Genomic DNA, 12,322 nt, shown 5'->3' with positions numbered 1-12,322 from the left:
AAATTAAAAATTAAAAAAACGAAATCGCCAAAATCAGAGCAAACTTAAATATTCAGATCTAACATATAAAAAACGAAATTAAAAAAATTGAACCTAAAAAAACAAAATCAGATCTAACATGCAAGAATGAAATTACACTAAATATATTAAAAAAAACCTAAATCGCCAAAATCAGAGCGAACCTCGTTCTTTCTTCAAAACTCGTTCTTCTTGAATTTTCGTTCTTGAATTTGAGAAAACAGTAGCGAGGAATTCGAACTCGTCGGTGAAAAAAAGGATGAAAAATCGTCGATGTTGGTGTTGTCGGGTCTTCGATGCTGAACATTCGCTCGCCGGAAATGGTGTTGTCGTTGTTGGTGAAGAAGAAGATTCGCCGAAAAATCGTCGCTGAAGCTTTGAGAGTTACGGTTGAGTGAGGGAGAGGGAGAGGGAGGTGGAGAGAGATATGATGAAAGTTGAAATGGCTGAAGAGAATAAGTGAGGAATTAGGGTTGAGTGACGCGGCATGCATGGTTTTTGAAATAAAAATGAGTGGGCCTTGGTATCTGCGTCGCACATTAAATACGGTGCGACGCAAATTGGGCTGGGTATGTGCGTCGCACGTTGATTGAGGTGCGACGCAAATTGATTTTTTGCAACGCACTTAAGGTACGTGCGACGCATATAGCTCGTATCTGGTACGTGTACCCATGTTTTGCATCGTACTCTGTTTGTCATGCGATGCAAATAGGTTTTTTGCGTCACTTTCGTGTCTGTGCGACGCAAATCAGGGGACGCAAATCGTCCTTTTTCTACTAGTGAATGCATTTTTATTTTTTACCTCACCATTGCTTACTAATCCACCTACAAAGAGTACAAACCCTCTTTCTTTTATTCTTCCTCCTTATTTCATATCCTCATTCTGTCTCCTCAACTTTATAAGTATAGAAATTAATCTACTTTCTAACTTGGGGATTTCCCATTTTATTCAAAAAATAAAATCTAAAAAAGATACTTATAGTTCTACTATTTGTAAATTTTTCTTTTTGGGAATGGTGGAATTGATGTTTAATAGGTTATTTTTTATCTATAAAAGTGAATAGATTAAACATCAATTCCACCATACGAGGGTGAAAAACCAATAGAAAAGAACCCTGAAAATTCATGGCAAGATCCCCCCCAGCTTCATACTACTATAGTTCTACTATTTGTAAATTTTTCTTTTTGGGAATGGTGAGTCAAGTGACCCACCATGACCAGCAGTGGCTCCGTCACAATATATATATATATATATATATATATATATATATATATATATATATATATATATATAAAAGTAAGTGTTTGTGCTTGTGTGCGCGCGGTGTGTGTATTTTTTCTAGTAAGAATCATTTTATGGTGAGAATCACTAAAATGAGCAAAAATGTAAATTGAGCAAAATGTAAAATGAGCAAAAAATATTGAAATATGCATACAAATCTTAAATGAGCAAAAACATAAAATAAGCAAAACATAAAATGAGTAAAAATATTGTGAAATGAGGCAAATCTGCGTAAAATGAACGATTCTCACGATATATATATATATATATATATATATATATATATATATATATATATTCTCCCTCCGTTTCCTAAAGATCATCCCTCTTTAATTTCCGTTTAAGTGCGTTTCCAAAAGATCTTTCCTCTTTTACTTTATTCCTTATTTGGAACTTTTTCTCCTTTTTACCCACTCATGTCCCTATCACATGGTCCACCATTACATTATTAATTCAATTTTACTCTCTTTCTCTCTCCTACTTTAACTCCTTTTTATTTTTTATTTTTCTTAACCCCTTTCTCTTTCCTACTTTACCCACCCAACACCCCACACAAATGAATCCTCCTTTATATCTGTAGGAATAGTAACAAGGAAGATCTTTAGGAAAAGGAGGGAGTATATATGTATATATAAGTGAGTTCATATGAGAATGCATACTTACATGAGAAATAATAATGAATTTTACACGCTATAACCCTTATGAATAAGTGATGTAACTTATATGAAAAAGTGATGTAACTCCAAAAAATGAATATTGGAAACAAAAAATTTTAAAAAAAAATTGGGCTCAAAATTTTCTAGGAGGGTAAATATATATATATATATATATATATAATATATATATATATATATATATATATATATATATATATATATATACACACACACACACTAGAAACTAACCCTAAACTAAAAACTGATATACGTAGAGGTAGGATCCACTAAACACTATCCTTAACCTGAAAACCGACCTTTTTGCTCATTTTATATTTTTGCTCATTTTAGAAAACTTTCGCTCATTTTAACAAGTTTTTTCTTATTTTATGTTTTTGCTCATTTTAAAAAACTTTTGTGTTTGTTCATTTTATGTTTTTTTTTACTCATTTCATAATTTTGTTCATATTTAAAGAAATATTTACTCTTTTTTTTATCATTTTGCTCATTTTGAGAAATTTTTTGCTCATTTTATGTTGCAATTTTCATCGTAAGTGGTGGTTATCACGTGATCCTATATATATATAATAGATTTTATAATATTTGCAAAAAAAATCAAAATAAGGTATATGAATCATCAATAGGACCTACAAGCTCACTTCTCCCTGAACCTTCTTCCCAGTTGGAGATTAAAGATCAAAGTTCTATGCCAAATTCATTAATTCTTTGCATATGTTTTTATACATTTAAGATGGCTTGTATCAAAATTATCACAATTCGACATTTATGATTGTATAATTAAAATCAGGGTTTTAAGTTAGAGATTTTAGGGTTGGAAATTGAAATTAGGATTCATAATGAGGGGATTTGTGTTTAAATTTGTGATTGTAGGATTTAAATTGAATTTTAATGGTCTGCATAGTGCATGTCCAAAATTTTGGAAGCTTAATTAGGAAGGAAGAATCTTAGAAGATGATGGTTTGAAGGTAGTGTTTCTTAATTTAGAGGTATTGAGGCCAGGGTTAGCAATATATATACAAAACGAAGATGATCACTCCATGTGCAATCAATACAGCTGAAGATAGAGGCATGATAAATCACTAACGGACAGTTGATTTGCAAATTCACTATCCAGGACATAATTGTAATTTCTCGCAGGGGGAGGATTGCTAATTCTGAAAAAGCAAAATTTATCTCTTATCTGTCCTCTGTACTGTGTGAAAGGCTAAAAGCAACTCATTTATATCTCCTCTGTCATAATGACTCTTTCTTCTCTCCTATTTTATTACCTTCTCTTCTCTAAAATTTGTATAGAGGAGTTTTTTCTCTCTCGCGAATGCACTGAAATATCTCTAATTTCATATGCTTTGCTCCAAAAATTCTTCGTCTCTCATCCGAGGTGGAAAACTTGAAATTTTAGAGTGTAATTTTTTTTCCAAATTTGGGGTAAGTGTATTCGTCTTGAAAACTTGAATTTTGCAGTTGAATTTTTTTTCTCTCGCAAATGCACTGAAAACCTCTAATTTTATCTTTTTTCCCTAAAAATTCTTCATCTCTCATATGCAGTGCAAAAACTTGAAAGTTTGGAGTGTAAATTTTTTCTGAATTCGGGGTAAGTGTATTTATGGTACTATATGGGTAATATTACAAGGATTTTATGTTTTTACATAAATGAAAATTTACTAATTTCATCTTTTACGGATCTATTAGTAAATGTAACGCGTTGCTTAAGATTTTCTAATTTTAAGTTTTTCTAAAATTATTTGCTCATTCACTTGTAATTTAATATTGTATTAATTTTATTTTAAATTTTCGGTTGCCCTTTACAAACATAAGCCGGTGTCCTGTTTTTTTTATAATGTTGTTCCCAACCGATGATGGGGTGCGTGCCACCTTTCCATTCAGCGTTGTTTTCATTGCATGCCTTTCTTCTAGACGAACATCCAACAATTGCACTGTTTCAACCACTATATCCGATTCTCCATAATGGGACGCCTTCAAACATATGGGTTCAAAAGTGTCCATCATCTTATCGTAGCACATCACCTCTTCCATTTTAGAAGGGTCATGGTACGCAACCTTAGCCATTGTATGCCTTCGACAAACATCTTTCCACCACCGATTCAATATGTACTTTTGTGGAATCTCACTAATATTAAGAACATCATAACATGCGATTGAAATAACTTACATTCACACGATGCCTATATGGTAACTTTATCAATTTTCACACAATACGTCCTCCTCTTAGACAAAGCTATCTCATTCCTTGTTTTCTTACATACCACCCAAACCACATCGGCAAATGTATACTTCTCCAACACACCATCACTTATTTGTGTTAACCCTGTCCAATGAACGTACATATATTCAAGCATTTTGCTTGTACTTCATTGAATTTAGCATCTCCTCAAATACCATGAAACACCTTTTCAAACTTTCAAGTTCGTTGCAAGCTTCTTTACATAACTACTAAAGTTAGCATAAGTCGCTTTCTCTCAATTCGTCCTCGTCTCCATTTCATTGCAATATTGTTCAATAAAGTCCACCAACTTTGTATTCTTGTGCACATAACCATCAAAGAAGCTATTAATGCTTTCCAAACTTTGTGTTGTTTTCATACCAACCCAAAAAAGGTATTATAAATGTCACATACTCCTCTCCGGGTGCAGTCCTGTCAAATAATTCTTCATTCTTTATTAATAACTATTACCAACAAACATAAAATACATATACATTTTTAATCGAACAAAATCATTTTTTTATATACTGTGGTATTCACTTGAATAATATTCACTTACTACTGTCTGCCACGAACCATTAATAGCCATTGTATACACTGTGGTATTCACATTAATAATATTCACTTGAATAATATTACTAACCATTAATAACAGTGGTGCAATATTGCATATTCAATGTAAGATTATTGCATTTCGCTACTATCTGTCACTAACCCATAATACAATTATATTAAAAGCTACATCTTTTAGGATCAAATTAGTATTTGGGCCCGGACGTTGCCCCGGGTTGCCGGTTGGTATTATTTTTCGAACTTGTTATGTATTTTTCCCATTCCCATTAAACTATATTAAGGAAAACTCAACATTTAAAAAGGTACAAATATAATAATGTGGAAACTTAAAACATGATTAAAAGTTGGTTGAGATGGTAATTGTGTCATTATAATAGCTAGAGGTCATGGGTTCAAATCTTGTTGCAAGGTAATTACTTTTGTTAATTGATATGACTTATGTACACATTGCACAATTCTACTGGAGTAACAGAGGTGCCACGTGGCGTATATACATTGTCACACACCCCTTTTAATATATTTGTACAGATAGATTAGTGTAGGATCAAAGGAGTAATTACATGGGAATTCCAAGTGTAACACAACACTACTATACATATATGGGTGGCACATTGGCAGTAGTAGTTTAACAGTCCGTCTTGCATGGACCCGGTTCACAGTAAAAATAGTGTGGACCAGGCCAGGCATGTGACCGGTTAAGAAGTACTCACTTATACACTATATCAAAAATAGATACACTATATGATACATAGGTACACTATATCAAAAATAGATACATTATATCATAACTACGTACACTATATCGTACAGAGGTACACTATATCATAACTAGGTACACTAGATCCTATAGGAACACTATATCATAACTAGGTACACTATATCCTATCGAAAAATATTTACTTAAACGCATTACAGAAACATACACTATATCAAAAATAGATACACTATATCAAAAATACGTACACTATATCATTTTAACATACACTATATCATTTTAACATATACTTTATCATTTTAACATACACTATATCAAATTAACATACACTATATCATATCAATATACACTATCCTAAACTCACGTGATATGGATCGGGTGCACACTAATTAGTGTGCACCAGGTTCATATTAGTTTTTTTTAGTAGTTTAAAGTGCATTGTGTATGTAAGTGTAAAACATCATACTATTACCAACACATACCAAAATATATCCAAAACCCAATACATAGTTGAATTATACATTCTAAGTATGTAATCCCCTGTAAATTTATGCATTTTATAAATGTATTTTAATGTATATTTATATATATATATATTTAGTATGCATTAGCATTTATATAATTTATTTCCTCACAAGGTTGACTATCTAAAAGTCAAAGGAATTATTTTAAGATTTAAAAAGTCAATCATTTTAGTTTGTCATACTTTGAAATACTCTTCAAAAGCTTAAAATAATTTTTGGTTTGTGGAAAGAACTTTTAAATTGGGTTTGAGGAACCCCAACCGCCCAACTCATTAAGCATTAAATAATTTTTTTTAGCCCAATCACCTTTTTCTAAGCCCAAAAGGGGAAAACTTTATAAATCCCCAAAACCCCAAAATTTCCACACTTTTTTTTCTCTCTTCCCTCCTCACTTTCGGCCACCCTCTTCTATTTCTTCTCTCTTTTTTCTTTTTTTTTTCTCTCTATCTTCCTTTTGGCCTTCGCTCATCCTCGCCGTTTGTCGACCACAACCGACTACCGACAACCCGCTGCCGCCTAGTGTCATGCATCCTTCTCCTCCTCTTCTTTGTTGGTTATTTTTTCCTCCTCAAGTTTTATTTATGCAAAATTTGTATTTTAAGGGTTTGTTTTAATATGATTAATTATGTTGAAAAGTTATAGTTTGATGATTTAATTATGAATCTAAGATTATATAATTTATGTAATGAAGTAATTAAATTTTAGATTTACTAATTTTGTTTGAATTGGGATTTTAATTATCAAAGCATGGATTTTTAGGGTTATATGAGTTGGAAAATCATAGTAGTATATAATAGTTTATATTATCTATCATTCTTATCATTTTAAGTATGTTTAAAAAGAGATTTAGTATATAATATGTTGCTGAAAATTTAAAAAGGGTATTAATGATGGATGTTTTATGATTTAAATATAAGTTTGTAAGGGTTTTGAACAACTAGTGTAGTAGTACTATACGAGGAGGTTTTACTAATTAAGTTCTAATGGTGGGAAAGGTTTTTAAACACTTTTAAGAAGGGTTTAGAGTATTTTATTATTGCTGTAAATTTATATAGCATTGATTGTGGATTTATATTGGTTGTTTTAGGCGGAGAATTCTCTTTAATTAGGCTACTTTTTAAGGTTGTGAAAGTGGCATCTCGATTTGTCTACACAAGGTATGTACATACCTATGTGTTGATTGAATTAGTATCATGTCCTAAGGACGAGATTTATGTAGTCTCATGTATAGGGAACTATTATTAGTTCATATGTGATTTCTATTAAGTTGGATTTGTATGTTTTATGCCATTGTGTGAAGCATGTTGCTTATGATATTTATATTATGTTTGTATGAAAGATTGATGCAAACATATGAGATTTGGGAACATTATTATATTAATTCATATGAAGGATTAATATATATGTTTGTTAGGATCATGATTGAATCATGTTATTCCCTTTGAATTATTCAATTACTTTATAAGGACTGAGGGCCTTCTTTGGTAAGTGAATTGTTATACCTACAAAAGTATTTTATTATAGTTGGAAATTTATAAAGTATTGACTGTGGATTATATTGGTTATTTTTAACTGGAGAATTATCTTTAGGTGACTTTTAAGGTTGTGAAAGTGGCCTTTAGATTTGTCTTCACAAGGTACGTACATACCTATGTGTGATTGGATTATTATCATGTCCTAAGGATTAGGATTATGTAGTATCATGAATAGGGAACTATTTCTAGTTCATATGTGATTTCTATCAAGTTGGTTTTGCATGTTTTATGCTGTAGTGTGAAGCATGTTGGTTATGATATTTATATTATGTTTGTATGGAAGTTTGACGCAAACATATGGGATTCGGGAACTTTAATTTTATTAATTCACATGAAAGATTAATATTTATGTTGGTTTTGATCATGATTGAATCATGTTGTTCCTTTTGGATTATTTAATTACTTTATGAGGACCGGGGGTCTTATTTGGTAAGTGGATTTTTATACTTATGAAAGGTTGGTTGTTGACTTGGTTTAACGAATAAAGGAAGGTTATGACCGGTTTGAAAGTCAGAATTAATCTCTAGTTGTAAGTTGTTGACCACCTTATCTAATTTTAAGATAAAAATGGAAGTTTATGACTTTTTGGTGATTATATTACTTGTCCTACTTGTGAGTCATAACAAGTGAATAAATTATTAATCATGTAAATTGAAACGTTGATATCAATAGCTTTAGACCTGTGCACGTCTGAAGTGTTGGACAAGTATGAGTTGGAGTACATGATGGTAGCCTATAGCTTTTCTTGGACCAGATTGGTCACTGTGTCCTATTTTTGTTTTAAAGGTTCCCCGATATCGTAGGTCAGGGGAATACGGAGTCGCTCCCGTATTTTGTCTTCTAGATTGAAGACTGGTTTTGGTTTAGACAATTAGCTCGTTCAAGACTATTTCATCTAAATTAATTAATCTATTAGTTAATTGTGAAGTTTATTTCAATAAAAGTAGTCTGCAATGTCATTTTATTATTATTTATCCTTGTTTATTATTTATTACCATCATGCTAGGATTGTTTATTTATGAAGTAGTACTTAGCTTTGTTAATTACATGCTTTATGTGTATGTGTTGATTGTAGCTATGTCTTATTGATACTGTGATGACCCATTTGGTGAACAATCTCTAGGAATCAATAGTTGACTAAGTTATTCATTACAGGTTTGAAGGTGATGCATCATGGGTTCGGGATTGGAGAGCTTGTGTTGACTATATATTTTATTTGACTTTATACTTTTCTTCTTTGACTTTGACTATTTCATTGATTTTAACTTTTGAGGTTGACTTTGACTTTTGTTGATTTGACTTTTAGAGTTGACTTTTTGGTTGACTAAGTTTTATTTCCAAAATTTATTTATTATGTTTTGCACTGCAAGATTCTGATAAGCCGATACGCTATCACACGGGCGATACTACTTTGATAATTGTCTAAGTTTTATATTAAAAAGGTATTTTGAAAAATAGAGAATCCGGGGTGTTTCAAAGTGGTATGTTGGAGCTTTAGTGTTTATTGGCCTTTCGTACCAACTTTAAATATTTAGGTGCCTAGCTAGCTAGTTACTTAAAATGAAATTCTCAGAAATCGAGCTCCTACTTATTCGTTTGGTTCAAGTTACTTCGAAACTTTTAGACACAAGATTTTAAAATATTTATTTTCTTTAAAGGTCTGATATTTTTTTTTGTTATTTTATTTATTTGGTCCAAAAAAAGTTTTAGATTCGAACTTCTTTTTTTGTTTTTTTTATATTCGAAATTTATATATCATTTATTTTAATACTTTTAATTTATTTTGAATTTTTTGAGAGATGGGTAGTATAGGAAGGGCATATAGGATAGAAATATTATATGTCTATATTAAATAGTTAGCTCAGTATGATTATATTTTCTTCCCTGCTAACTGTTTAAGTTATTCCTATACTTTATGCTGTTGTTATTCTTACTTATTGTTTATTGTTGGGATTATATGCTAAGTGAGAGTATCATTTGTTATTATACTAAGTTATGATGAGGATGATGGAGGATATGAGTCTGACTATGATAGCTACACTAGCCTAGAAGTCTATCATGCGTAGGATCCTTAGAGTAGGTATGCCAGACAGTGATAATGAGGTTCTCCACAAGTTTGACTGTGCTAGAGGATGAACCAGGATGAATATTTACCATACTGTTATGAGACTTAAGAGTGATTGAGTCAGAAGAAGACGAGCCTCAGCCTTAGAAAATACAAAGATCTATTAGGACTAGAAGATGCTACTACTATAACACTAAGGACGTTGATGATTTTGAAAATGAAGTTTTCACTCCAGAAAAATAATACAAGAAAATTAAGGATAGGATTAATAATGTATCTCCCTAGATTATTTAGCTATGTATTTATGCTTTGAGAATAAATATTGGATAATGAGTCAAGCAATGATTTAAATATTTTTTTTGTACCCTTATTTTGTTTAGGAATATTACAATATTATATTTTGGAAAGAAACTGCTACTAGCATCTTTTGAGGAATAAAAAAAAGTAAATATTTAGTTATCCAAGTGAGCAAAATTTTATTTTGGCACGTGAATGGGAATATTATTATTTATTTGTTATGATTGAATTTTTATTGATCCTCACACGTGTTATTCTTGATGTGAATATTATTCATGAATGATTCTATGATTGATGATGAGCTATTTTGTGGTATTATTATTACTCTATGAGAAATTGTATGTTAATGCGATCTTGTATGGTCAAATCAAATGTTGCCTTTATAGAGAATGACATGAAAATTGTGTATCGAAACCTAAAGTAGAGTTACATTAATTTTAGGTCGTGTAGTAGAATGTCTAAGAATGGTAATGTTTTAGCTTATGCTATTCGCCTATTGGCGGAGAAACTGACTCAAGAAAGAGCTGACATCCCGATTCTGCTGGGGATATGAGTGGCGGGTCGAGCTTGAAATTTTAAAAACTTGTCCACGGCCCGGCCCAGGCCCAGGGGCCCGCGGGCCCGCGGGCCGGGCTCGTGCTTCCCGCGAGCCGGCCCATACATGTTTTATGTTGTATTTTTATTTTTGACAGTTTTAGGGTAAAAAAACAAAGGAAAGGAGCGTTTGGCCCGCGGGCCGGCCCACGCGGGCTCGTGCCGGTGCGGGCCGAAAATAAAATTTCTTGACCGTGACAAACCCGCAGCCCACATAGCGAACAACGGGCCGGGCCGGGCCGGCCCAGCCCATGCCCACCTCTACATACTACAAAGGACAGAGAAATTTTATTTTCTTTTATGAGATATTAGTCGCTTTCACACAATACGAGGATTGAGGAGAGACAAAATTCATTTTTGTTTTTCAAAGTTAATTACCAATCCTCCCCGCTGCGTGAAATTACAATTATGTCTTGGATAAGGGATTTGCACTCCACTATCCATTAGTGATTAATCATTATTCGATGAAGATACGAGCAAAGTGTTAGAAATATTGTAATGATAAGCTAATACAAAAATACGAAAATTCGATTAGGTCGAGTTTAATTTGTGTCCTTAGCATAATATTAGCCCCACTAAAGTACTATGAGGATTAACACGCTAATTTATCTACAAGATTCCCTAATTTAGTAATGAATTTACAGCAAAGTACTCCCTCTGTTTTTTTTTATCATTCCTACTTTGACTTTGCACGTTTGCCAATGCACGTTTTAAAACTTAAATATCTTTCATTATATATTAGTAAAAATTATAACGATTGAATATTAATAAAGTACTAATTGAGACGAATCAAACAAGACCCCACATGACTATGTTTTTTCTTATAAATTGAGAACATTTGAGAAGATTCTCTCTATGCATGAATAGTGTCAAGATTCTAAGTGAGAAAGATAAAAAAAAACAGAGGGAGTATCATTCTTCAATAACATGATTTTTATTTTTGAGAAGAGCAGTTTTAGGAAAAGAAAAAACAAGATTAGCAAATGTTATTTTGTCATTAGAGTCAAAAGGAATGACACCGACTCCTAACTGGATAACTATTATGTGACACTATTCAAGTAAACTATACTAGAAAAATAAAAAATAATAGAAAATTAATTGCTAATTAATACATATGTATATTTCTGTGATTGAATTTTAATTCTTTTGAGACGTTAATTCCATCTCTAAATATACAAGTTAACCTTAAACGAGAGCATTCCTTGACATATGATCGATCACGATTACAATTGTTCATAATGATCCGATCTGAAGGATCTGTTCTGCAATTCGGTCCGATTTTTGGAGTTTCAAAAATTTCAAATCATATATCCGAAAAAATCAAATCGGATACGGATCACGATATTTATGTTTTCAGATATTCGAAATATCCTTTTGTTAAAGTGTAATTTTTATAAAAAACCCTAAATATTAAAACTTCTTTTCTCAGTGTTAAAGGGTCCTTTCCAAAGTCTAAACCCTAAGTAAAAACACCGCAATTCTCTTATCTCTCTCCACACCTGTGAGGCTGCGGCTGGAAGCCTTTCGCCACTAGCCCATCACAATCCAGTCGCCACCACCAACTGGCGACGACAAATCTGCGACAACGCCATGTCGCACCTTCTTCTGTAGTCAAATAGTCAAATGTGTCGCTGATGTTTTGTCTTGTTCTTTGTTTCGTACTCAAATAGCCAATTTGCGAAAACTAAAATTACATGATATAAATGACAAAATGACATGAGCTTAATTTCATTATTTATATAGTTCATGTCATTCTTGTTAAAGTATATATCATTATGCATGTTACATAATAAGTTATGGTATAACATGTTACACCCAATG

The sequence above is a fragment of the Beta vulgaris genome, chromosome 3, assembly GCF_026745355.1.
Source record: "Beta vulgaris subsp. vulgaris cultivar EL10 chromosome 3, EL10.2, whole genome shotgun sequence".
NCBI lineage: Eukaryota > Viridiplantae > Streptophyta > Magnoliopsida > Caryophyllales > Amaranthaceae > Beta > Beta vulgaris.
This window is presented reverse-complemented; position numbering follows the sequence as displayed.